General features: G+C 37.1%; 1 long non-coding RNA gene across 7 annotated transcripts; it reads right to left on the bottom strand.

Annotated features, from left to right (window-relative positions):
* Positions 1 to 25: 25 nt before the first annotated feature.
* LOC129132806 (uncharacterized) lies at positions 26 to 27,092 on the bottom strand. 7 transcript variants are annotated; one of them, XR_013179982.1, is made up of 9 exons: positions 26,525 to 27,092; positions 21,615 to 21,661; positions 20,443 to 20,467; positions 17,963 to 18,157; positions 17,823 to 17,874; positions 9,244 to 9,399; positions 7,314 to 7,813; positions 5,674 to 5,807; positions 26 to 1,950 (listed from the first exon to the last, which is right to left on the bottom strand). It is a non-coding gene; the product is annotated as an uncharacterized LOC129132806 (long non-coding RNA). The 7 variants fall into 7 exon arrangements; XR_013179981.1 differs by lacking the exon at positions 26,525 to 27,092 and adding an exon at positions 26,369 to 26,507; XR_013179983.1 differs by lacking the exons at positions 20,443 to 20,467; positions 26,525 to 27,092 and adding exons at positions 14,978 to 15,184; positions 26,369 to 26,507.
* Between the last annotated feature and the right edge of the window lie 905 nt (positions 27,093 to 27,997).

The following is a 27,997-nucleotide window of genomic DNA, read 5'->3' as shown; positions in this document are numbered from 1 at the left end:
AAAAAACCATACAAACACAAACCTCTCATGTTTTCTCTGCAGAACTTTTATTTTATATTTTCACTTAGTCACACCACAGGTCTTGAGGTGGAGGGCAGATTTATTCCACATGGACTGAGACACTGTTTTCCAAAGTACATGATTTTTCAGCCATGCATTACAACTGTGTTATTTCAAGATTTAAATTAAACAAGAAAGCCAAAGAAAATATTGAAACTTTGCATAAAACCAGATACTTCCAAGCTTCTAAAGAATTTCTGAAAATGAAACTTATGTACATATAACTTCCTCTTAAAGACACAAATGAATTTCTTTTAGCAGTTGCTTTGCTGTTTTTACTACCAGCACATAACCACAAATTCCAGGTGTTCCAGAAAGAGCATTTTCTTATAGGCTACCAAAGAATCTACACTTAAGACTGAAAACTTACTGCATTTTCTTGACCACATTGGGAAAGATGAGGAGTCCAAGGATCTCAAAGTCCATACAAGAGTAAACTAGCATCTGACATGTCTGTAAGGCCTTGATTTAGTGGTCACATAATTAATTTATTTTTTCACACTTTATCTGAATCTGTTTTGTCAGTGTCTTAAATCTTCCCTGAATATGTGCAAAACTTTTTTCCATTGTGTAAATAAATCTTCAGATTCTCCTTTATTCCACACTGGCAAACCCAGTAAAAAATCTGTTAAGTCTGAAAAGCTCCATCTTTCCCAACAATTTTTTAATAAATCATTATTAGGTCTATACTATTCAGAGACATATTTTCTCCTGGCCCACAGAAGGTGCATATTCTGGCCTTGTTTTTCTTGGGCAAATACCACTCAACAGAAAAAAATATTTTATGGGAATAGGTTTAGAAATTTATATTCAATAAATCATCATCTGATAAAAGTTCAGGAGTTGGTTGTTCTGGCTCTTCTATATGTATTTTTGTTAAGATGCTCACGCTGCAGAAATTAAGGTTGTGTTCAACCCTGCATTAGTTGTGCCTGTGCAGAGTTGGAAAAAGGGGCACACAGCTGACTAAGTTCAATTATTTACTGTGAAGAAACTATTTACAATTATTTAGTGTGAAGAAAACTCTAAAATGTAGCTCAAAATATGTGATACATTTTTAATATTTATGATTAAGCATTGAAGTATGAGCAACACTGATGAAAAAGGAACTTGAATGACGAGATTAGATTCCAAACTTTCCTGGTGAGAAGAATCCCATTAACTAGGCTCAAAAATGCCAGTAGTGGTTTAGTTCCTTTTCCACTGCTCCTACAGTTTCAGCCAAAGAAAATAAACTGTAGAGGTGGAACATCTAAGCAAGCCTTGTGAAGGATATCTAGTGACTTCCCTGACTTGGTCTGTAATACAGGGCTCATATAACATATGTTAAAAAAATTTGTCCCAAAGTTTGGGAAATAAGGTTTAGCCAATACACAGAAAGCAGAAAATCAAAGGGATTTGATAATTCCCTTATCAGTTGTGGTAAGAAATTCTTGAATGTTTTGCCTTTCACTTCAGGTATGGTCAGAAAATAAATATTTGTTTTTCTTCTTGGCACGCGGTTTCTTCATTATCAAGTGTTATCCATTTTATGTCTTCTAACCAGTCAGCCTTGAGTATTCAGAAAATTAGAGTCCATGATAATACTGAAAATGAAGAGAAAAATAAAAATGCAGACTGACTGTGGTTGAGCAGAGGTCTGGAGGGGAGCTATGTCTGGGCAGGCCTACTTACAGAATCAGGGCCTTATTTATCAACTTGTATGTTTGTATTTACAGTTGTTGTGTGTCAGTCTTCAGCCCTCATCTTCCCAGTGGTATATAGGCACAGTTTTTTGAGAGAGAACAAAGCAAGTTGTGAGCCAAACTTATTCCTTTTGCTGGAAAGGGAACAGTGATCTCTGGTGGGTTCATGTCCTGTCCCTTGAGGCTGATTTTTTTTCTTCTTTGTCTTGTTAGGAAAAGAAAGCAAAAAAAAATTATTTGTCTAAAACTTCAGTTCTTTAAAATATTTAGTTCAGAATTGAAGGGAAACAATATGTTTAAAGGTTATTTTAATTACATTTACTTATACTTCCCATAAACAAAATTATGTTAACTTTTCAAATTATTCAGTGTTACTTTGACTTTAGTTTTTTAGATGCCTGAAAGGAAACTAAAGGATCTGAAAGGCAGTAATTTTGAAGTAAAAGTTTGATGCCTGAAGGCACTTATTTTTAGTATACAATGTAAAGGATGCTAAAAGAAGGAGGGAAAACAATAAACCTAAATCAGAAATGAAAAAGTGTTGTTTTGGGAAAGGTAACAAGCTCTTTAGGTTTAGTTTATTGCTCATCTTTTACTTTTTTTGAGTTGCATTATTGCTTTTTTACATGAATCATTGTGTGACATTATCTGCAGTCTGAGCAACAAAGCAATTGCTGCTAGAGTTAGTGAGCTTTCATAGTCACTTCAGATCTTGTGAACACTCCAACTGTAACAATGAAAGCACACATGTATTAAAGACAAGAAGATAACATAAAATGAAATACTTACTTTACAATCCATTTTTACAGCCATCTGGCTTTCTACTCAAATTTGTCCCACCAGGCCAAAAATTACCTGGATATTCTTTTGCTAGTCACTTGAGAAATATTTGGAATTCAAGAGATGATTTTGGAGACAGAAGACACGCAAAGTCGTTAGTCCTTGGAAACTATGCATGAGCCTCCATGTCTCCAATGGAAAAAAAAGTCTGCAGAGAAATTTGACCAACACCAAGCAACTGTTCTGAAGAATGTGGCTTTAGCTTTTCAAAGTGGAGTCAGTCTGGTAATGACTGCAGCTGTAGTGAAGGGACACAAAAAGCAGAGAGCAGATGGGGTACAGGGAGAAGCTCTTCCATTTCATCAATTCTGCATGAAAGATTTCCTTTAGTAATAAGTCCAGATTGAAAATTCTTCACTCTAATTGACCTTACATAATAACTGCTGAGAGAGAGAGATTTACTAGTTGATAATTACAGCCCTTCATTTCTGAGATTTAGGTTTTCAACCACATAGCCTGAGAATGAAACATGAGTTAAACTGCGGCTCTCTGAGCTGAGAGTATTGGGTTACAAATATTTATCCAAAATAGTAGGAGAAAAGAAGTGTATTGTCACCCTACATTTCACAGGGTGTGTAAAAATTAATACATCTTCCTGCAATGTGGCATTTACTGCATCACATCCTTTTAACCTAACAATGCAAAATGCTAAACTAATATTGGCTTCTAGTAAGAGGAGAGCCATTCTTGTTACACTTGGTGTTATTTTATTTGAAACATGATAATCGTAGGAGGCACAGGTGATGCTGCCCATGATTTACCATAACAAGTTTTTTCTCAAACAAAAGCATATACATTATAGCACCAAGTCTTAAAATACAGGGAAATATTAGAATTAAGATGAGGAGTGCATCTTTAAATTATCTTCTTCCTTCCTCAATGGAGGACAATACCTCAAGGTATGTGTCTCTTTAAATACCTTGTCATAAACTTCTGTTTTTATCAGAGTTCATCATTCTATATAGAGAGTACACTAGTTTCTGGGCTTGAGTTGGGCTTATTTTTTTGAAGACTTTTGTCCAAGGCATTTTTTTTCAGAATTTTGCTGGAAAACAGTGTATGTGTCACTGGGTTGCAAGAAGAGGAAAGCTAGTTTTGTAATTAGACACTATCAAATGCTACACTATCCAATGCTGCCCTTCAGTACCACACACTTTCACTGGAAAAGCTTGTCAGGAAAAAAAGTATTTATAGATAGCTTCAGAGCTTTTTTCCATATTGCCTCCCTGAGCCATAGACTTCTCTAAATAGTCCATGTTGTGCAGAGCTTCACACTGAGTGTCTGGGAAAACTTGAACTGGTCACCCTGAGTCAACCTGAAATTGATGCCTTTCTCTCCCTCAGGGTATTGTCAGAAATCCAGATTTTTTTTAAGGGTTTTTAATAGATACAAAGTGGAATATGAGTATATTTGGACTAAGAAAGTCTACATTAATTTATATAAGAAAATCACACTGGGTTTGTTATAAAATTATTTTGTTGAAGTTGACTTATTCCACTATTTCTACACCTAAGCACAGCAACAAATCTTCTACATCCCATGGCATTGACATCTTACATAAAGAATTCAGGGTCAATAGATGGAATATATGACCATGTTAAATCAGGCCCATTTCCCTTGACAAAGGTTAAAGAAATGAGTTTTTCATGCTTTTCATCTAGTAAGAGTGAAAAAAAATGTGGAAAAGATGACTGATGTTCTAGATAGATAAATCAGCATACAGAAATTAAGATTCCAGCATTGATTTTCATGTATAAATAAGAAATATTCTTAGAATAGAATACAATATAGATTATTTAAATTCAACATAAGGTGGACATAAGTTGCAGTGAAAGTGACATTAGGGGAATAATGGCATTTCACTACTGTAACAATTAACAGATGCATATCACGAACAGAAGTACATCATTCTTTAGATTGCTGTCTAGGCAAATATCTTTTTACAAAAAGACTTTAGTAATATCCTTGGAAATGCATCCTCTAAACCAAGGTACATGAATCTGAGTTACAAAGAGAAGCTGTTCTTATCTAGAACTTAAGGTCAGTAGCAGATGTTACACATTCCTATAGATGTATGCCCAAAGACAAGGATTTTTTTTTATTTTAATGTCAGAAATCTGCCAGCTATTCTTGTTTGTCTGCAACAGCTGAGCAATCTTTCAGTGCCATGAGGAGATTGAAAACTTGGCTCATATCTAGCATGGACAAGCTTGCCTTAATCACATTGCTCTTTTAAATGTACACAAGGACATAAACATTGACAGTGCTACAGTAAAGCAGTCTTTTGCTGAAAACAACTGTCAACATTGTCAAGTTTTTTGGAACCTTTTACAATATGATTTCTGTGACAAAGCTTATATAATTCTTACAATTGCAGCAACAATTATCAGCTGCAGCAACAAATTTATATCAAAGAAATACATAGAAAAACATACTGGAGCTGGATTTTCCACTAGACATTCTAAAGCAAATGGATTAAAAGACAATAGAAGATTGTCTTTTAACTGCAACATCCAGAGATTTCCAGTCCCATTTAAATCAATTTCAAGATTGTTCATAAAAAGTTGCAAAAACGAAGTAAAATATTTTGTCTTTGGTTCACAAGTCAGGTTTATTCTAAATTCTTCACATCTTTTTATTTCTATACTAATCTTCTCATTGAACTTGCAAAGATATGCTTGAAAAAACTAAATATAATTACATTATTCGTGGTGCTACTGATACCTGGAATTTTAAAAATCTCAACATGTAAGACTCAGAATAGGCACAGAATAGGTAAATGCTATAGTAAAATGCTGCAGAGGGTGGGGTGGTGCCAAATCTGTACCTATATTAGCTATCGGGAATTCTGGCTCTTCCAGCACCTCTCAAGACCAGTCTCTCAGTATCTGCCACTCTTTAAGTTACTGGACCATTAACACAAGTCTGCAAAAGGGTCTTGGGATTCTTCGCACTACGACATTTTCAGCTTATTGTATTCTGCTTTCATGCTTTTCTAGGAGCAAGCATTACTTAAATAAATAATAAAATTAATGTTAATGGTATAAAATAAAAATAGTGTATTTTGTTAATTACAATAATACTTACATGGAAGCATATGAAGTTATTTCCAGCCAAATTTCATCCCAAGTGATCTTTCTGATTACCCAAAGTGCTAATTCCTCTAGTTTGGCTTACAGAAGTTTCAATCATTCATTCTTCCTAGTGACCCAAAGAATACCCTGTAAAGAAGAACAGGATCCTATCTCACATCTGAGATAGGTTATGAGGACAGTTCTGTGTTTGCTCCTGCAGTTCTATTCAGACTGAGCACTCATGTTGCGGAATCCATGAGCCCATGAACTATCCTGTTCATGTCAAACTGTCCCTCTTGAATGCTAATGAGGGCTCTGGACGATACTGTCAACAGCAAAATTTCCCTGTGTCTTCTTAATCACAATTTCTAAAGTCTTTTATATGTATATTAGCTGCCGACACTCTTAGCTCTTCCAGTTCACTTTTCTAATAGATCCTTGCAATGCCTGGGAGATATCTCAGCACAAATGTTACAATTACTGGTGTTTATCTTGAATTAAAGAGAAAGAGGGGAGGAGAGAACAGATTGTGGACACAGTGAGTTTCATAACTCCCAAGAGAACCTAGTGCACACTATCAAAGTGAGTGGTGACTTGTAGCAGACTCCACAGAGCTTGGGAAAGCTCCATGGAGGATTGAGACTTAACAGTAGGAACTGCTGAGTCATGATGAGACAGCAAAATAACATCCTGTCTCCGACTCCCCGCCCCAAAGCTTGTCTCTGTAACCCCATAGGTCACTTTTCCCTAAGCCTTACTATTGGACAAGTTTGGATCCCCCTATACCCTATAAAAAGGGGCTGGTTTAGCCCATTCGACAAAAGAAGAGCTGTCACTGGGACCCTTCACAGTCTCCCCAATAAACCATCGCTGTGGAACTGCCAGGACCTCCTTCTCCTCTCTCTCCGTGTGCTTCTGCCTCAGCTAACAGCTGCCCTAGCAAGCAAAGAAGAGATAAAATCCTAAGAGAGCTTGCAATCACAAAAGAGCTGACAATCACTGGGCTTGTTATGGGTAGGCCTGCAGTGGCTGCGAGCTGACTGGGTATTCGGGCACTCTGTCTCCCAGAGGGACTGGGCTCCCAGACCATCCTGCATCGCTCAATAATAAGGCCAAGATCGAGGCTTTATTAGTGACACACAGTTAATTTGGTTGATGGCCTGAGGCTGCAAATAATAGTCTTGCCCACACCCAGGTTATTCAGCTGTATAATAAGGATGAATGCGTTATTACAGCTTCTGCAGGGACTCAAAATCATTGATATGGTTTTGTCATGAAGGGGAAGTGCTAAGTGATGCAGAATTGTATATGTGCTGCTCTGAGTTTAGGATGTGTTTCTAACTTTTCCTAAAGTTTAGGAGCACTAGAGTGGTTAATCTTCATGTGATGACAAAAGGAAGAAGGAAAATAAAGTGACACCCTTGAATGAACTGTGAGGAAATAAAATACACAACATGTGATAATGCCATGACTCTGTTACCATGCATTTCTGGGCTGAAAAGATATGATTTGATGGGTAATTTGTCATGCTGTGCAATAGAGAACAGTAAAGAGTCTTCAGACAGAAAAAAATTACACAAATAGTAGGGAGGAAAGGTATAATTGAAGATGGCAAAAATCTGAAAGAAAGACATTTAAAATTACTGTACTGACCTGCTAAATGCAGTTGGGCGTGGAATTCTGACCTCACAAGATGAGGCATTAAATGATGGCCAACTGTGACACTACTGCAGGATAAAGTCAATCTTAAGGAGATCTCATAAGGTAAAAAAAAATTGTTTGATCAAATAAATTAAATCCTTGTTTTACACTTGCATATACAGCCTGAACAAATAGTGAACCGACAACAAGGAAGAAATTCTCTATGGTCATGCTCGTAGCAGGTATCTACACCCAAGAACCAAGGAACCAAGACCTCCCCTTCTTCTCATGATCTGTACAAGGATTCATTCTTCACCTAGACTTGGGTCTGTAGACAGCCCTAGTGATGTGAGTATTTGCTGCTACTTCAGATGATTTGTTCATTTGTCTCTGAAGACAGAAACTATACCCAGTGGTTTCAGTTCTCTGCAGAAGCCGGGCAAGGACCACCAGAAGTCTTTTTCCATTCAATGGGTCCATTGTTCCTCAAATTCTTGGTTCTTTAACAAAAGCTGTTGAGAATCAGAAAATCAGAGAATCAGAGAATCAAAGAGTGGACCTGTAAGGATCATTGAGGCAAAATCCTGGCCCTGCACAGGACACTGAAAGAATCACATCATGGGTCTGAGAGCATTATCCAAGCACTTCTTGAACTCAGGCTTGGTGCTGTCACTTCTCTGGGGACTCTGTTCCAAATCTGGGTGAAAAATGTTTCTCTGATGTCCAACCTAAACCTCCTCCAACTCAGCTTCATGTCATTTACTCAAATCCTGTCACTGGCCAGAACAGTTAAAGTATCTGTACCTCCTCCCTTTCTTTCCCTCATGAGGAATTTGCAGACTGCTGTGAGGTCTCCCCTCAGTCTTTTCTTTTCCAGGTTGAACAGACCAAGTGACCTCAGCCACTTCTTATATGACTTCCCCTCCAGACACTTCATCATCCTTGCGGGCCCCCTTTGTACACTCTCCTGTAGCAAACCCCATGGATCTGGGTAAGGCCCCATGGAGAATTGAACAGTAGGAACTGCTGAGACAGCAAAATAAGTTCCTGTCTCTCTGACCCCCGCCCCAAAGCTTATCTCTGTAACCCTATAGGCCACTATACCTAACCCTTACTATTGGTCAAGTTTGGATCCCCCTTAACCCTATAAAAGGGGCCTACTTTAGCCCATTCGACAGAAGAAGAGCTGTCGTTGGAACCTTCATGGCCTCCCCTGCAATAAACATCACTGTGGAACCCCAAGGCACTCCTTCTCTTCTCTCGCCGTCTGCTGCAGGCTCAAGCCAAGGCCTACGTACCTAGCAAGCTAAGAGCTGAGATCCTAAGAGAGCTGATACCACTATAGAGCTGGCAATCACCAAGAAAAGGGGGTAGCCTGCGGCATCGGCCTCGAACTAGCCCAGCTTTCGGGCACCCTGTCTCCCTGAGGTCTGGGCTCCCGGGCTATCTTGCACTGCTCGATAAAAAGGCCAGATTAGAGGCTTTATTATACTCTCCAATGGCTTTAAATCTTTCTTGTATTGTGGCACCCAAAACTGCACACAGGATTCAAGGTGAGACCACATCAATGCAAAATAAAACAGGGCAAACATGTCCTTTGACCAGCAGGCAATGCTGTGCCTGATGCACTCCATTAAGAAGTGTTTGAGTCTCTCCCTCGGACATGGAATCTTGTGCTCTGGAGACAAAATCAGATACCTTCCCATATCAGATCCCTGCTTCTCATACAATCCCAGCACATCAGTGAAAAACTCTAAAGGAAGTAGAAGGTCAGTTTGCTTTTCCTTTTGATTTATTATGTATTACCTACTCTTCTCAGAGACAAGTTGTGATCTAAACCCTTCAGAAACATTAGGCTACCAAAGATTGATATGACATCTATTACTGACTGCTATGTGTCTCCCTGAATGTGAAGTGTTCATAGTACTTGCCAGCTTCTTACCTTCACTGATGCCCTTTTGTGCTTCATGAAGAACACCACTAGCACACTAATAGCTCTGTCTGCTCTTCAGGAGGTGTTTGAATTCTGTTTCATATCTGCATGCTCTTTTGTTCAAGACAAATCACAGAATATATCCCTTTCTCATCACAGGTCTACCTGAAACACCAGAGAATCATCCTGAAAATAAGCTTTGCAAGATTCCCTCATTGTGGGTACAGCAACAGGAAAACACAACAGGAAAAAAGTTGCTAAGTTAAGAGTTTCCCACCTTCCTGATGCACCCTCTCTGCAAAAAGCCTCAAATACAGAGAGCCAGAGCAAATGCAGAATGAGGCGCTATCCCATTGCAGAGATAGGATAAAAAAATTTACTACAATACAAACACTTTGAGCATAAAAATAATCTAAGTGGTGAAACTGCAGGTAGTCTGCTGTCAAATTAAATAAAAATGAAGCAATCCAGATACTCCAATAGAAATTGTTGTTCCATGATCAAGCCTATTTGAAAGGCTATTTGCCAGTGCATTTAAGTACTAAATGAAGATAATTCTTCAGTGAAAAAATCTTCGTTTATCACACATCTTTTGATAATAGTCAGGGGCTTGTGTGACTCTGTGGCAATTGAATTCACCAGAGAATCCACCCACTGCTGCAGACTGCAGATTATAAGTTTTAAAATTAAAATAGGGCTTGGTAGAAAATTAAATCTTCCAGATGTTAATTGAAAAAAAGTCTACACTTTATTCATGTCTTTGTTGGTGAGAAGGCTGTCAGCCAAGAAGCATTGTATCCAGGTCATGAAAGACTTGGATCTCCTTGACAACAGGATTATACCATGTATGGGAAGATCACCTGCAGGTACAAAAGTTTCCTATGTAAAGAGTATTTTCTTTGATGCTTTGTCCTCGGATGTGGCACCCTCTTTCTGACATTGATGACATCAAAAACACGCTCAACCAGTTTTTTTTCCTTTTTGTCATTCAGCTGTTGCTTCTCTTAAGTTACAACCAAAAGAAACTTCCCCTGGAATCAACAATTTTGCTTGGACTTATGTGCTGGGAGGTGCTGAAGTGGCTGATGCAGACTGTCATTTTTGTGTGTCCCAGTTCTTCATTAAGCTAACACCTTAATTTTGTCGAAAAAAACTCCTTGTAGTCCAATGGAACTGTGCAGCAGCTGTCTCACCAACACACATTGTATTTTCTCCCAAATTATCAGCCTTAATTAATCGGAGCTAAGTTTTAAGTGCAGTAGTTTCTCAATGGATTATTAGGCTTTGCTCTGGGTAGCTGTTTCCTGAATAAACAGACTCCTACTTTTTTACCAGTGCCATCTTTGCACTGTTCCCTGACTGGGTTAATGAGCCATAGCATAGCCTCATCTCAGCCCTGTCCCTGATCCACTTCTTCCTGGTCCTGACTGTGTTATCAGCATGATCCCTGCACCTTACTGATTACTTCACCCTGTGCAGACTCCTTGAACTACTTACAGTCGTCATCTGAACCATATTCCCTTAAAATCTAGCTCATCTAGAACAGAGCAGCTCATCAGAAAGCTGGAAGCATTCATTAATAGCCAAGCAACATTTACCAAAAATAAAGTCACTGAATGACCAAGTAAAATGATCATAGCAAATGCTTGTTTCCATTTTATGCATCTTATCTAATGTATTTCAACTGCAGTTAATACTGCCATAATCACTCCAGCTTCTTGGCAGCTGATGAGATATACATGTTTGAGACAGTGATATCAATTAACTATGCTATCTATGTTATTTAATGCCATATAAGCAATTACTATGACTTCACAACTTATCATTAATGCATTCGATCAGGGTTTTTCCAAAGTAACATTTATTTAACACTTATTTAGATGCTAATCAAAATTCCTAAGACTGATTTTGGATATTGTTCAAATCAGTGCTCTTAGAGACATCAGCTTTGTTTCAGTCTCAATGAATAGGGTACATTAATGCCAAGAAACAATTGAGGATTAGAATTATATTTTTGTATATACAAGTGGCTATTGCAAAACTCAATTCTTCAGAATATCTGAATGCTACTAGACATTTTTCTGCCTACTGCTTATGGAGCACTGGACAATGTTTGCTGTCATATTTAGAAGTGAGAAGGTGGGACAAAGTCAAGGTGAGATTAGTTCTTTGTATCATTCCAAGGAGCAGGAAAAAGATGGAAAGAGAGAAAGAACAACCTGTATATTCCTCCTTTTGTACTACAAACTGTGACCAAACAGGTAGGGAGCAGACAGCAGCCAGCAGATATAATCTAGAATACCCCTCCTTCTGCTCATTTCAAATTACGGCTAAATCATCATAGAAAATCCAGCACTAGGCATATAGCCCAAAATGGTAACTTTAAATTTGAATGGTTGAAATTTGACTAGTCATAAACAATGAAAATCTCAATGCAACTTGTGTACGTCTCTGGTCCCAGAACTACCTCAAATGGTAGCTTTCAAATCAACTGTTCATATAGAATGAAAGCATTAAAAAAGAAGGAGGTCCATTTACTCATTTATTAGTAAGCATCTTTTGTAGTCACTGGGACAAATGCAAAATAAATCTCTTATCTATTAAACAGAATGTATTTATAAAATTTGAGCTTTTATGTGTTTGGGAGACAACAGCAAAATATGAAAAATGACTTGTGGGAAGAGGAGTTGAGTCATTTTTACATGAAACTGGGAATACTTAGTGAAACCTCTTATTTCACTGATCCTTTCCAATATTTATTATAAATATTCCTTTTCAAATAATTAATTTGACAATACACCATATTGCTGATTTGCACTAAAATTTTTTCATTCTAAAAGCTCGTAACATTTTGAGGGTTTCAGTTTGTTTTTAGATAGTATCTGTGAATGACTCCCTATCATATTTTCATTTCAATTCTCAGGCAACTATACTAGCAATTACTATGTAAAAGAATTATACAACATAGCAGATCAGTCTGTAACAAACCACACTTTGGCAGAAAAGGTCCCTATTTATTACTTTAAAGTAACTAATAACCAGTGTCAATTGTTCTGCAGTAAACATTCCTGGGGAATTTCTCATGTCTTTTCTATGGTGACAGAATCTTGGAGCACATTTAAAATAATGGCCTATACATAACTGAGTTCTTCCAGACTGCAGCTGCTTTCACTCCAGCAGTATAGATGCATTCACATCTATCTCAAAATTTGTTTTCATTTTTATTATTTTGACTGTGAGAGAATCTAATAAGACAGGTTGCTGTGAGTTGGTATTTGTAGTTCCTAGAATGAGCCTTATTATCAGCCTGTCACCTAATAGGTGTGCACCTAGTGTGTATCTTCTATGTGAACTTCATGTAACTGAGGCAGTGCTACAAACTTCACAGAGCTACTCAAAGGCTGCTCTGCATGAGATGCCAAACTTGGGCCCTGCAGTGTCATCTCCTCCTTTACTGCCCCTATGCCCTGCATATTGAATTACACAAACACACTGGCTACCCAGTATTCCTGCGTGTGTCAGAAAGTACTTCTTCCAACTACACGAATAATTTCTCCCCACAGTTTGTTTTGCATTTTTTAAACAAAATCTACAAATAGGAGCATTTGATGTGCTTGTATGGTTGTGTATACAGTTGTCTCAGTGTTTCAGCAGAATCAGTAACTCACTGCAAGGTCAGATTCTTCTCTGATTCACTTGTTTATTCTTCCCCTAGAGTGCTTTTAATTTTCTTTTTTGAAAAGTTGTTTTCACTTTAGAGCATAAAACTGGAAAAGCAGAGAAGTATGTTCCAAAGTTTTCTTTTTCTCCCACCCTAATAGACATGCTTTTTCCAAGGCTGGGCCAAATGATCCTTGAGGTCCCTTCTAATTTAGTATTCTGTGATTCTAGGATAATCTTTTTTCCTGCCTTCAGCTACATTTATGTCAAATCTGACTGGTTTTGCTGCACATCATGCATCTGCTTCTGCCTACAAACAGCCACAAACAGAATTATTCCTACTTAAACACTATCTCTTCCCTCTGTCTCCTTCTGTACCTCACTGCATTTACTCCATTCTCTTTCATAAAGACCTACCTATTACACCTCCCAACACCTTGGGACTTATCTTATGGACCTACCTATTTCCAACATTTTACTGTGCAACTTCTTTCCTAAATAAAGTTCTTCATTTCTGTGAAATGTGGTTCACCACCATTGTTAACAACCACTTAAATTGTCAGATACCTCATCTTATCTATCTTAACCCTGCCCTACATCCTTTTCTCAAAATTGTTCAGAATGCTGCAGCTAAACTCACTCTTTTCCTCTACTTTCTATTTACCTTTCAATACTTTTTCTTTAGGGAAAAATCTCAGCTCCTATTCTGTATCAGGAAAACCTATGTAACATTGATCTCTCTCTCTCACTTGCCAAATATATATTTACATCCTTTGTCCTTTCAGAGTTTGCACAATGATAGAGGGGACACCACAAGCAAATTTGTCCATGTATATTTACCGCTGCATTACACCTATTTGAGTAAATTTGTGAACAGGGAATTTCACACTCCATCACCTTGCTACTGTAACTTTGTAATTCTCTCCTGGAAAATCGCTGCTCCTACCAGTGGAAGCAGACTCCCACACCTTTTCTAGCCCAAATTTGAACCAATCTTCTTGTGCACAAGTTTCTCAAACATAGCTGGTTTTCAGCAAGTCAGGTTTCTTTCTCAGTGCTTTTTATTTGGGTATGCTTCAGGAAGGATGAGAATTTATGGCCTGTGTTTGCTCTGATAGCTCAAAAATAAGAGGAGGTTATTTTACTCCTTGAAGAATTCCTTGTCTACATTTTGTTCTGCTGATGTTCTGCTTGTCCATAAGAGTCTTCACATAACTCAACTCACTTTTCTTTTTACAAAAATACTACCTGCTCCTTTGTCATATTCTTAAATTTTTTCCTGGATTTTTTCCCTACTTATTTGTATTTTACCTATAAATTCAAAAACCATTCAATGAGTCTTTATTTTTCTGAAGTATGCCTAAGTTGATGGTGCTAGAAAAGTGATCTGTGGAAAACTAAAATAGTAATAATAAGTTAGGCATATGATGATCTAGAGTTGTATAATATGCCCATTATCATACGATCTGTGCAGTTTTGTCATAGCTTTTTAGCACCTGAAAAACTGAATATAGGCCAAATGTTGAATCTCTATTTTGCGTGATGGAGAAGGGAGACAGATTTTATCTGCAATATGCTCAGGCTGACTTTCTAGCATTTTGGAAGTGATTCTTTAACAAATGCTAGGAGGAAAAAAAAAAAAGACATCTTGGATTAAAAAGCTAAAAATCATAAAGCTGAGAACATATAACTTAGATGAAGATTTATGTGCCCAAGAGATACCACTAACAATTTACCTCATTCCTTTTTCTCCCCAAGGTCTGTGGTTAGGAAGAATTGGATTTTTACCAGTCTAGATTCAACAGGGCCAATCTTGGTTTCATCATTTCAAAAGGTGCAAAGTCAAGACCAGCTTTCACTGTATTTTGCAATGCACCTGAGCAATCCTTCAAGAATGTAGCTGAATTTATTTTTTTTTTTCAAGATCATGAGCAAAGTCAGAGGTTCCTCATCAACCTCAGGCTGAACACATAGAGGGCTGAGTTGAGATTAGGTTCTCTTTCTACTTTCCCATTTAGTACCCCAGCAACCTTGACCTTGTAGCAAGGTCAGGGACACGATGAAAGGGAAATGGAAAAATTACCATGTGCACAGCTTCCTTCTCTGGAGGCTGAAAGTTTCACCTCTCTGATATGCTTAGTTGGCTCACAGTAAAAGTTCCTGAGAGCAATCACAATCCTAGGTCTCATGTGGCAATCCGCAGAGCAAACAGGCCAGCCCGCAGGCGGAGTACTCACTGAGGCTTTCAAAAGGGGTCAGGCAGCTCCAATTTGCCTACACTATGATCACACTTTTAAAATAAAATTATTACACATTTGTAAACAGATATCCATAAATAAAAGTATAAACCTGATATGGAGAATCTGGCATGCAAAAAGGTAGCAGTTTTTATCACATATCAAAGTTTTACAGAATTTCTACACAAATACTGTTCCAGCCTAATCAGTGGAGAAATCATTTGTGCCATCTGCACTCATCAGGGACTGTGCTGTGGACACAATGTGGCAAATAAAAACAATAACAGTAGTAAATGAAAATTATATGCAGGAATATATACTTACCAAACCAAGGCTCTAAAACAGTAGCATTTCAGAGAGAAGTACTGGATCTTTACAGACAGAAATGTGTTTTTCTGATAGCCATTGTGATTAACAAGGTATTTCATAGTTTCAGCCTGGCTCAATTGAAGAATATGGTTTTATAAACAAAATTAGGGCAGGATTTTTTTAAAAATACATAGAAGATGTTAACTAATGGATAGAAGTAACTAATTTTCATATATTTTAAATCACAGTACATTAAAAATGTGCATCATTAATTGTACCAATTAATAGGTGGAATTACAAGAGAGTTTTGAATTTGAGCCAAGATAATATTGAAATAATAACATTTGATCTGCAAAGGATCTTCTTCAGAATGATAGCTTTGAAAATAAATGTAGCTCATGCCAACGTTTCTTTTTCTACATGGAAGTATCAATAAAATCCCTTATTTCTCTTAGCTCTATGCTTTGATATTTTAACTAAGTAGTGTGGCAGACACATCTTGAAAGAAAAATTATTATTTTGCTTTCCAGTCATTTCTGGGTAAAAACCCAGAATAAGCTCCCTTATTTTCATCCTTTTTTTCAGTTTCAAGACAATTAAGCTCTCAACTTCTGTGACCTACAACAGAGCCACATGAGTGGGTATGGCAGTTAAAAAGAGAAAATAGTCTGATTTCTTATAAGTTTCTTCCTATTCCTTTTTTCAGAAATATAGAAAACCAGACTGGACTAATGCAATAAGAACATTGATTTAGTCAGATGGTGATGTGAACTATGATCATTGTTTTTCAAACAGTAAAGGATAACGAAAAGTTTCAGAATTTCAATTCATCAGGACTTTTAGAACATTAATTTTAATCTAAGAATAGAGTAGATAGGAGATTGGAAATGAAACACTTGATTTTATCAAACATCATGAAAGTACAAGATCTTTATTATGACAGATATGAGCCCCAAGAACCAAGCTCCCACATAGAAAGTAATAAAAACACTTAATTATTTGGTACTCAGCTCTTGAACCCTGAATAACTGAAGTACATATTGAGAGAGCAGTACTTAAAATGTTTCCATGGATACAAGATGATGCTAATAAGGTCCATGTTTCTATCTGAAAGGGTGCCCCTGCAGAGACATAAAGCTTGGCAAGTGGTTGTTTATACAAGTAAGTAAATAGGAACCTTGTTTATCTTACAAAGAGCTCCTGATCTGCAATTTTTGCCTCATTTGTTAGAAAGGAATATTTTTCTCCTTCTAAATAGCATATTAGAGCAAAGTAGACACTATTGAATTTTTTTCTTTAAAGCCACTTGAGTTTATTGCCTAGTTTTCAAGTGGAAAGTGGAGTAACTAGGTATGTTGCTACCAATCCTGGCACCTATGTTGGTGACTCTTTTTTTAACTCTGTGAGAAGACACACAGGTGTAAATTACACCTTTCTCTTTCAATTACCAGAAGCCATCTCCAGGAAGAAAAAAAAGAAAAAGAAAAGCAAGGGGCAGATATAAATTATAAATACCCTTATTATAAATAAATCATAAATATTCAATAAGGATAAGCATACTAAGTTTTGATAATTTCCCTCAAAAGACCCTCCATTTAATTTAGGTCCCATTTTAAAAGGGTCTAGTTCCCAGACTTTGACAGCATAAGTGCTACAAAATGTAGCAAATCACAAACATGTGATTTTGAAATTCAGACTCTCAATTCTGCATGCTTTTTAATTTTGGGAATGAGATTAATACCTTCTATGGGATATGTTTAAGTTTTCTAATACTTTTTTTGGATAAAAATCACAATGAATTATGGAAGAGAAAGATAATCAACTTTAACAGTTAGCACAATTTAACAACCTGAATTTCAAGGTCTGTGTGCTGTGTTCCTATTTTAAAAAAGTTTTCTTCCAGCCATAATTAAGAGAACACAGCCTCATCTTGTTCATAGATTCTTCTTGGAATAATGTAATTTTAACATCTATTTAAAGGAAGAAATTTGTTTGCCATACATGAGCCTCTTGGCCTTCCTTCCTCTTGAAGGAGCAATTCCTGGATACTGGATAAGACTACCGAGTAAATATTTTCCATTTGAACTTGCAGAATACTTTTGAAGGGGGATGGCAATGCTCTGTTCATTTGCCAGCATTGACAAAGGTCTGCTTGTCAGTGATACCTTTTACAGCTAAATTTACTCAGGAGTGACAGAAGCAGGTGCACCTTGGCCTGCCAGACACTTGTGCACACACATCACACAGCCTACAGGTCAACATCCAAAGGAGAAAAAGCCTGGGTCTGCAGAGCAGAGGGTGAGTGAGGCAAACACAACCCAAACTGGGGGGCTTCTCTTTAAAGCCAGCTGGTCTGGCTTTATTCTACCGGGATTTTTTTACCTGATTTTTTTGATCAACGAAGCCCTCAGCAGGTGCTGACGGGTACAACTTCCTGGAGAAGCAGAAGAAGGGCACTGGTGAGTTTTAATAGAAAAAAATATTAAAAAACTATTCTTATGTCTCTGGAATGTTCTGCTTACCACAGCATTGGGTGTTTCAGCTCCAGGCTCATGGTTACTCTCACAAAGCTTTCTTCAAGAGCAAACAGATAAGCTTTGTAGCATGCTTTGCATTTAACTTGATACAGTGCTTGATTTTATCTTCTGTTGCCAAGAAAAGCTTCTTTAAACTGACTGTATAATTATAGTCACTTTCTTTCCACTGTTTCTATGATTCTGGATGGAAAGAAAATAAAGGATTACAGGCAGGAACAGCAGAAGCTAGACACTGCTCGCTGAGGTTGTACTCTGTGCTCTCCATCTGCATCCTTTAAAAGAACTGAGTTATCCTGTAATTTCCAAACAAACCAAAAGGATTTGTTGTCTGTAGACTGCACAGTATTTGGAACTTCAGCAGTCATTCTAAGTCTTAGAAATTCCTTCTGAACATTAACTAAGTTTCCTTTGTAATAAATGAGTGAAATTAACTGTTTAAAGCATTTTACAGGACAACCAAAGATTTCTCATGCAAACTGGTGCCTTATACTAAACTGAAATGTAAATTGTAAGCTACAGGCTCCATGAGAGAAGTGCTTGACATGGTGCTTTTTAAAGATATCATGAATTTACACATTCCCTTGTTTTAAAACCACAAATCATGCCTGTGTGTATATTCCTTAATTTGCATAACAACTGGAAAATTAGATGATGGGGGAATTTTCTTTTTTTTTTCCTAGAACAATAAGATTTCAATTAATGTAAAAATGCAGGGAAATATGACCACATATTAAAATAAATATTTTTGAGAGGAGAAAAGCATTTTTTATTATTATTTCTATTTCATGAACTCATTCTTTCTACAGTTTCACAGTATTCATTACAAATTGTGTTAAATTGAAAACATTTATTTAAGTGAGTAAACAGACAAAAAACTTAACCATATGAATCTTTTTCAGTAAACAGATTCCATAGTTAGAAGTCACTGCACAGCATAGAAGACACTAATGGGGGAGAAAAAGGAATCATACGTCAATATACTGTTAGACTATTTCTGTAGTAGAGCTTCCCCACATATCAAAATAAATGGTATGTCAGCAATGAGTAGTCTAACATTAGGCTGAACAATAATACCTGAATAACAATGCCCTTTTAAACATCCCTGATCTTTGGTTTTGTTTCTGCTAGGTTGCTTGGTGTGGGACCTGTACCGCTGACAGGGAGGTCCTACCTCAGCAGAAGCAGATCAGGCATAGTTGTCATCCATTTTCTTCATTTTCAGAGACAAGAAAATGGAGATGACATTATTTCTGGTTTTAGAATGTGCTACATGAAAATAATAACATTTTTGTTTGCTGAAAAGATATCCTACTGTATGTGAGAATAAAAGGTCAATAGGATAAAACATTACTGATCAAAGCATAAAGCAAACTTCTAAATATTAAAGATATTTTCTGATCAAGTATGAAATGTAGAACAAACAAAAACCCCCAAAACTAGAGCTGCCTTTAAAATGAGCAATGCCTGTAAAACTCTGTTCTTTCGTAAATCATGTGTAATGTATGGAAACCAAATCCCCTAAACAGTCATTAAAACCAAGCACCGTTAAATGCAAAGTCAGTATATACTAACAGCAATTCCTGGAGCTAGCTAAACATTGTTCATGCCACACAAAACAAGAAAAAACATACAGCCTGCAGTTTAGAGCCTTTAGTTCTGTACACTTTAAGTTCATCAGCATTTTGCTTTATTGATTTTAAAGGCTTGGAAACAGTAATTAGTGTGACAAACTCCTGGATAATTTCATGAAATTCCAGTGGTTATTTCTACATTTCACTGTACTGAGAGAAAAAGTATTTTGTGAAATGAAAGTTTAGTATAACATGCTTTCCCTTTCTAGAAAAAGGTTGTTTAATGTTTCAAAATATAGAGATTACTCACTAGATAATGTAGACCATTAAATTTAAATGAGTAACCTTAATTAGTCTTTCTGGTTTCTTATTTTTTCATCAACAGATTTCAGCACATTAAGTGAAATTCTGAAATATTTCTGTTATTAATGAAATATTGAGAGATTAAGAAATAGGAAAACCTAACTTAATGCACTGAAACTTTGTAACTATTTCAGTTAGAAAGAGAATCACCCCTAAAATGCCTGGTACATTCTTTTATTTTTGTACCAACTATTCCCTATTAACTAAGAGCTCTGTGGTTAATTTTGTAAATTATGGAAATTTATTCCACAACTTTTTTTCTTTTTCTTTTAACCTACACCATAGCTCAGCTTTCAATCTTATGTTTTTCTTTTCCAGTAAATCCAAGTTTTAGTGAAAGGAGGATATCTATATTAGTTTTTCCATAATGCATGTAAATAAAAAGCAGGATTTAACCACAAAGCTTTGGTAAAAATCTCAATTCAGGAGATTCACAATCTGGATTCTGTTATTCAAAAGTTAATTCAAATTTTTTCATATACTGTTACATCATATTTTAGAAGCATCTCAAAACTTTCTGCTTTTACTTACACTGGTAAAAACTGGACACTTTCCACTGAAGGCAGTGAAGTTGCATATAAAAGTTAGATGAAATGCATGATAAAAAAATTAGTGAGGGAATAGAATGAATAGCTGTAATTACAGCTTCATACAAGAGTACTTTAAACATAAAAAATTTCCATTTTATGCTTCTATTTTAAAGTGTATGTGCATTTTTATTTATACACACACGCACACACACGCACACACACACGCACCTGTGCATATAAAGTCTGTGTTGTACAAATATATATATGAATGTAAATATATACCTTAAATTTATCATTTTTCCCCTTGGTACAGTCAGCAAAACCTTATTCTAAAAAAGGTATATAACTTTCTTCTTGAACTTTCTGAACAAAAACATTAATTCATGTTTTCGTTCAGAATTTAATTCATTATTGTTCTGAGACAGTCGCCATGGAAATCAAAGGATCAGACTACCATTAGGAGTAGTGGAGAACTCTTCTCTTTGCCAGTCTGCTGGCAATGTAGAGAGCCACTTGGAGCCTTGCCTGAGGGCTCCATCCCCCTGAGCTATCCTGGTGGCTGCAAATAGATGTCTTTGCAGCTGCTCCCCACCCCTGCACCCCACTGTGGCTGATTCCCGGGTGAAGAAGCACCCACTCTCAATGACTGCTTGGAGCTCCACCCTCCTAACCCATTTAAAAAATGCTGTTGCACTCTAGATTCACCATTAACTAGGTAACAAGGGCTAAAAGGATACCCCTTGTCACAGTGTACAGGTACACAAACTGCTTGTGAATGGGAGTTGTCCTTTTCAATTAAAGTGGTGACAATCTATTGGATAGTCAGATATGGGTTTGCTCCTTTGAAAGCAGCTAAGCATTACGAGACAAGCTCTGAAAGCACCACTTAGGAAATCTTCAACAAAGACAAAAGCACAGTGCTTTCTATGCATAACTTTAAAGGCACTGGATTCTAAATCAACTGCAATAAATACAGCTTGCAAAGAATACACATCTAAATTTAAGCTAACATATACAAGTTTACTGGAAGATGTAAAATAACTGCACAGGCAAAAATAATAAAAATAAATTAATAAAATTATAGAACGAACGAAACATCAATTACAGCATTGTTCATAAATATAGCTATATAGCATTACTAGTTCTACATACATACTTAAAAATTGTACTTACGGCAGATGAAGTGCAATCCAATGTTAATGTAGCTGATGCACTGTATCCTGAAACATGTGTTAGGGCAAAAAATTAAAACCTGAATAGTATGATAACAATGTGCTAAGACTTCATCCTGCAAATCAAACATTTCTCTTTATGGGTTGCTACATTTTATCTTCTGTTTTGACTCTTTTTTTAACAAAAAACTCTCCCCCAATAATTTTAATTTCTCCCTACTTTCTTTCATTATTCTAAAAATAACAATACAGAAGTACACAAAATGGATGCTTCCTATAGTTTTTGCTGTAGATACCTGCAGCATTCATTCTTTTCCTTTACTTTTTAAAGTCCTATATGACTATATGCAAATTGCCCTTTCTCTAATATCAATCCATCTCCTGAATTTAAAATTATTGTAGAAAGAATGCTTGGTAATAACAAATTATTATTGTGTGCAGTAATTCTAAAAGAGTATATAAACACTGAGAAAAATAGAAGAGACTGTGAAACAATCTACTTGTATATCAAGAGATTGTTCCTACCCTTGCAAAAAAAAAAAAAATTGCCCATTTATGTGTCCTTGCACTAACTCAATGCATTAGCCATTTAATACTACACCTCAATCTCTCTGAAATGAGATTTAGGCTTGCATTCTTCCACAGAAATACAAGAGAACTGGCTTCCACTTAGGGCAAAGAAGAACTTGATTTCTTTGTTCCTGGGAAAAAGCATTCTTTCAATAGCATCCAAACTGCTAGGTTTAATCTGCAAAAAGGATGTGGGAACTCCTCACTGAATCTCAATTTAATCCAAAAATTCTTAATCCGCTTAATCCCCACTGGCAACAGTCCTCTTGAGTTATTTCTGCCCATATTCCTATTGTCTTATCTTCCCCTACATGAATATGTAGACTACAAAAAGATTCTTCAGTCTCACTTAGGAGCTAGAAAATTTTCTAAACCCCTTCCAAACATGTACCTATTCTCCAGCTCTTGGCCCTTTAGCTGAGCAACAGCAAAAAAACCAATTCAGTAATGTCCAGAAGTAAAGAGGTTTGATGGCACAGAACTTCCATCTGCTGTAGATTTAAAATGTAAAGACAAGTACGAGAGTCACCATAACATATTTATTTGTTTCTGAGAGCCTAAAACTAAAAAGGCTAACAATATATTAGGTCAGTTCAAGAAGTTTCAATACATATTTGAATGAAGTTAATTGAATTTTTTAACAAGAAAAGAAAACACTGAAGTTGTCTCTATATGGTTTTTAGTTGCCTGAAAAAAATAATTTCAAGTTGAAGGAACTTCAATCCAGTAATCAGATTTCTTCTCCTTTAGCCATGTTAGGGTAGCTACCTGTAAAATCATTGCTGAAATCAAAACTTGCTGCTCTGATTGGTGCAAATTTGCAATAACATAACAGACCAGAAATGGGAACTTAAATCTGTGCATCATACAGCAGTGTAAAAAAAAAGACCAAACTAGATCATATGGCAGTAACAACAATGTCAGATTAAATACATCCAAACCAAAGTACAAATCCAAACATGACCAGAGGCTTAGTTTCCTTTTAACATCAATAATATTTTTTTAAAGTACTTTCATGGGAAGAGTTAAAGCCCCACAGCAGGATGCTCATGGAAGGTTTAGATAGATTAACATAAGTGGCATAATCATGTCTAAAAGCTGACCCAACTATTGTGAAATTACATTTATGATCACAGAAATTAAGAGTTCTTCACTTATCAAGAAGAGCTTTCAACTTTCAAAAGGTCTCTCTAAATAATCTAATGAAATATTTGTATTAATTATTGTTTTTACAACAGAGATTTAGTATAACATCAGCACTTAGAAGACATATTTTTAGATCAACACTTGTGTTTAGAGCTGTTCAAACACAAAACAAAACTATGAATTTAGAAGAGTTTGAAAACACCTAAACCCAGTGCATTTTGTCAAAATGTCCAGAGAATAACCTATTATTTCTTGGTATATGCATACAAGCATATCTGTATAAAAAAGTTTCAGGGTAATACCTTTATACCTTCATCCCAGATACTAATCTATTGCTCTTGTATTCTATATTCAATTTATGGTGTAAATATCTCTGTTAGAACAAGTTGGATTATTAATCATTAACATTTGTGCATCATTTACTCCAATTTTGGTTCCAGAAAGTGGTATGAAATCAGAAATAGAGGCAAATCATCAGAAAACTGCAAAAAGCTGGTTGTTTATCTAAAAATATAGCTCCAAGTCTAATTTGGAAAACTCCTGAGAATTATTTTTTAGGGGAAAAAACTCAACAGACTCTTTGAACAGTCTAAGAGATGCCTTTCATGTGTGACATTGGAATTAACATCTAAAGCCAGAATGGGAAACCGTATTGGCTTTCAGCAACAGGAGATGAAGTTGACCAACATTTTTTTCCCCCTCAGAACATATTTGAGTCTGAATTTTGCTTGAATTGTGGCTAGGCGTCCATCCAAAACAAACCTCCACTTTGCCTGGCCCTCAAAATTACCATGAATTTCATTGTCTACACAGATGCAGATGCTGATCTAATTTGTAGCAGCTGCAGAATACTTAATTAAGCCTTTTCTACCATTTATGGCTGTCTGCTTCTGTATCACATCATCACTCAGTGCAAGATAGACAAAAGCTTGAGTGTCACATAATTAGCAAGGGGGTGCAATCATATTTTTTGTTTTAGGTTGTGTATTTTTTGTCAAAATATCTGAAAATATCACAATACCTTAGTCAGGCAATTCCATTTCTGGAAAAGAGAAGGAACGCACAGCCTAAAAAATATTTTCCTAGTTCCCTATCAGCTTTTCCCAAAATGAAAATGAATCACAGAGAGATTCTCCTTATTCAGGCAAGGCAATCACATGGACAAATAAATGTGGTAGAAGGAATAAAAGGGGTGCTCCTTACTTAAATGCTAATTCGGAAACAATTTATGGAAGCTTTTCCTCTTAGAGATAAGGAGAAGGAACTGCACTAGCAGGAACTTTAGAAATACTCAGCTAATGATACAGAGGTTTAAGACTTCTAAAGCTGCATAAATTAACAATGAAATACAAAGTTATCTTCCTCTGCATCAATTCTAGAAGCTGTGAGAGGTAGTTCTTCTATATTAGCAATCAAGTTGAATAGTGAAGATACTGTATTTCTTGGGTGAAGGCTGTTTAACAATCTAGATAGACTTTAATCACAGATGTATTAGACCACACAGTAAATTACCCTTCCACCAAATGCTTTGCTTCTGAAAAAAAAATTCTGATATTTCTGCATATGAAGATGCAGAATTATAGACATGAACACCAGTTCATGAAAATGACAGCATTTCCAAAATTATTCGTCAAATACATTCCTGTACTTAAACCCTATTAAGATGGGGAATTGATTCCAAATTTCCACTCTAAGCTCATATTTGATCTATTTTTGTATTTTTGCATAAGGGGGGAAAAAAAGCCCATTTATCTTGAAATTTTACCTAATTAACTTTATGTAAGAAGAAACTGGGGAAGGGATGTAGAATTGAAAGTAGTTACTGAGATTTGAGTTTGTCTGAGACTGAAGTTTTGCTTGCCAATTTCTTACTAGCACTGAAAATCTTAAAAACCCTAGATGCATTTCTTTCAGACAAGTCTAGACACACATTTTTGGAGTCCTTAAACTTCAACAAGAGGTTAGTAGGTTAAATTCTTCCTATATTTACACTTAAGTAAGATCATGGACTACAAGCATTATACCCCTAAAATGCATATGTGTATATATAAACTATGCATTTGGTGGAACATTGGCATACCATGCTAAGTACATTTGAATACTTACAGAGAGATAGTGGTTGGTACAGGAACTGGACTTAGAGCAAACCCAAAGATAAATTTTGAGGCAGAAGTGGGATCTGGGTGACTAGTGACATAGAACTGAGCTTCCATTTTAGTATTTCATCTCAGCCTGTCAGAGTACACTGCATTTCAACAGACTTCAGGGGACTTTGGACATACCATATAAGCTCCACAGCATCTATGTTCCACACTAAGCAGGAGATTGGGGATTTCTATAGTATTAACTTCCTTCAGATGCCATTTCAGTCTAATTTTGAAGAAAAATTTTAAAAAAGATACTTACCTTAAGAATTACTTATTTCTAAAATGCATGTGTGGCAAGAGTAGACACAGATTTAACTCTAATATCAGTCTGTGTTGTCATTAACAAAGTGATAAATAACATTTTTAAATACTATTTTTATACTCTTTACGACAAATTTAGTTAAGTCTAATCTTTGAAAGAAAATGTATTTGTCTATGAAAAAGTTATCTCCAACATCTAGTCTGAGAACCGTTTTTTAAAAATTACAATTCAAAATTGTCTTGGATAAAAAAATGTCTTTGGGCAGCTGTTTATGAGGTATATAAAGGACAATAGCAACTTGCAAACTACAGTTTCAGAAACTGCCTTTAGTAAAAATGAAACAATGCAGATTACTAGAACAGGATCAATTTAGCAAAACAAACAAACCCCCTTTTCACTGTTGATTTAATGCATTTGGCAGCCTTTTCCCCCTCTAAAATCAATGTCTTCCCTGCAAAGGCCCTTAAAAATATTAGCAGGGGAGCATAAAAAAAACCTCTTAAAAAAAAAAAAAGTCGGTGTCGCGAGGAGAGGGGGAGTGGTGAATTGAAACAACATTTTTTCCAAAAGGCTGGGAAGTAACAGATAAATGCCCTGTGTTAGTCGAACTCCAAGCCTAACCTCACTCACCCCACCGCTTCAATAACCAGCCAGCTGAACACCGATCTGCCTCCGTGCCAGGACTGTCATGTGCTGCTGTAGCTTCCCGAGGCTGGCCCTATATGTTTGGCTACTCCAACCCCCTCTGAAGACCCGGAACCCTGCCTCCGACCACCCACCACCTACCCGCCCGCGGCTGGCGGGCAGCGCCCCTGCTCCAGCCTGGCCCTGAGCTGACGGGATTGGCCACACAGGTTCCGCTGGCACTGCAGAGCCTGCCATAGTGACGACACCCGCTTGTTCCAAAGGTCGGAGCCGTGGGCAAAGGCTCTGAACAGGCTCCGGAGGGGCCCGATGAGGGCAGTTTTGCCAGGGGACGCGGGGCAGGGTTCTTCCAGCCTCCTCAGAGCCGGCCTTTGGTCAGGATTTCCCAACCCTTTGCTATTCCCGGCCAGTTCCACACAGCCATAGCTGCAGTAGAACAGCCGCTGCTCCCGCCGCCCGCACTCGCCGGGACCACACGCTCTGGCGTCAGTCGGCGCCCGGCCGGCTTTACACCGCCTCCGCACCGCCCCAGCGTCTTCCTGTCAGAACGGGGACGAGGAAAGGGCGGCGGCCGTAGCACCGGCAGCGCCGCGGCGACTCGGGACCCCCTGGCACTCGCTGCCCCGCCCGGCGCCGCCAGATGCGCGGAGCAGGAAGAGATGGGGCCAGAGACCAGTGTCGTACCATATCCTGCTGTGTCTCCCGATCACATCACCGGAGGAACAGCCCAGCACGTAGAAATTACAAGTCAATAAATAAATGATGAGAAGCCCGGGTAATGATGTGTGCTGGTGCACAGAGTTGGGGGAGAGGCCAGAAAGGTTGCCCCTCAAAACCAAGTCGTTCCGGTTGGGACTCCCTCTCCACAACTACATGTGCAGAGAAAAATGAATATTTGGGGTAAAAAAAAGTTCTGTGGGTGCTACCTGGTTGCCTTCCTCAAAGGAGACCCAAGGAGATGCATGTCTGGAGTCAGCACTACACATACCTGTGCAGATACATACCTGGTCCTTTATGGAAGGAACAAAATGAATATGCCAAATTTTACCACTTTATAATTCACTCTTGCCTTTTAAAGAGGCATTTATTAAACAATGAGATGGCTGTGTTTTCCAAAATGCGTGTGAAAGTATCAATACCAACTGGAGGATAAGTACAGCCTACAATCAATAGTTTTGTAATTTTACTGATAGTATATCATCCCTAAGGTAGGATTTAGATGGAGTTTAAAACAGCTTTGGAAAACGTCAAGCTACTTACAAGTAAGATAGGCCTAAGTGCACATCAGTAAAGATTCATATTCTTTTTATAGAAATTACTTCATTAATCTCCTAAAATATATTGAGGGTTTGAATTTTAATAATATGTTACTTTTGTGCTTTTAAACATCCAAGGTGCCGAACACGAATTGTAAACTGTGAAGTAACTACCATGGGAAAGATTAAGTAAAGCATTGGAGGCGGATGATTTTGACAATAAAGAGGGTGTATGTGGTGAGTGTTTAATATTTTTTACATTTAATACCACCAAAAACTATTTATTATTTTTAGATTTTTGTTCAAAGCAAAACCTGGAGAGCATAACTCTACTGTGTTACATATATATAGGTACAGC

The sequence above is a fragment of the Agelaius phoeniceus genome, chromosome Z (genome assembly GCF_051311805.1).
Source record: "Agelaius phoeniceus isolate bAgePho1 chromosome Z, bAgePho1.hap1, whole genome shotgun sequence".
Classification (NCBI taxonomy): domain Eukaryota; kingdom Metazoa; phylum Chordata; class Aves; order Passeriformes; family Icteridae; genus Agelaius; species Agelaius phoeniceus.
The sequence above is the reverse complement of the archived record's forward strand: the minus strand, read 5'-3'. Positions and strand labels throughout refer to the sequence as shown.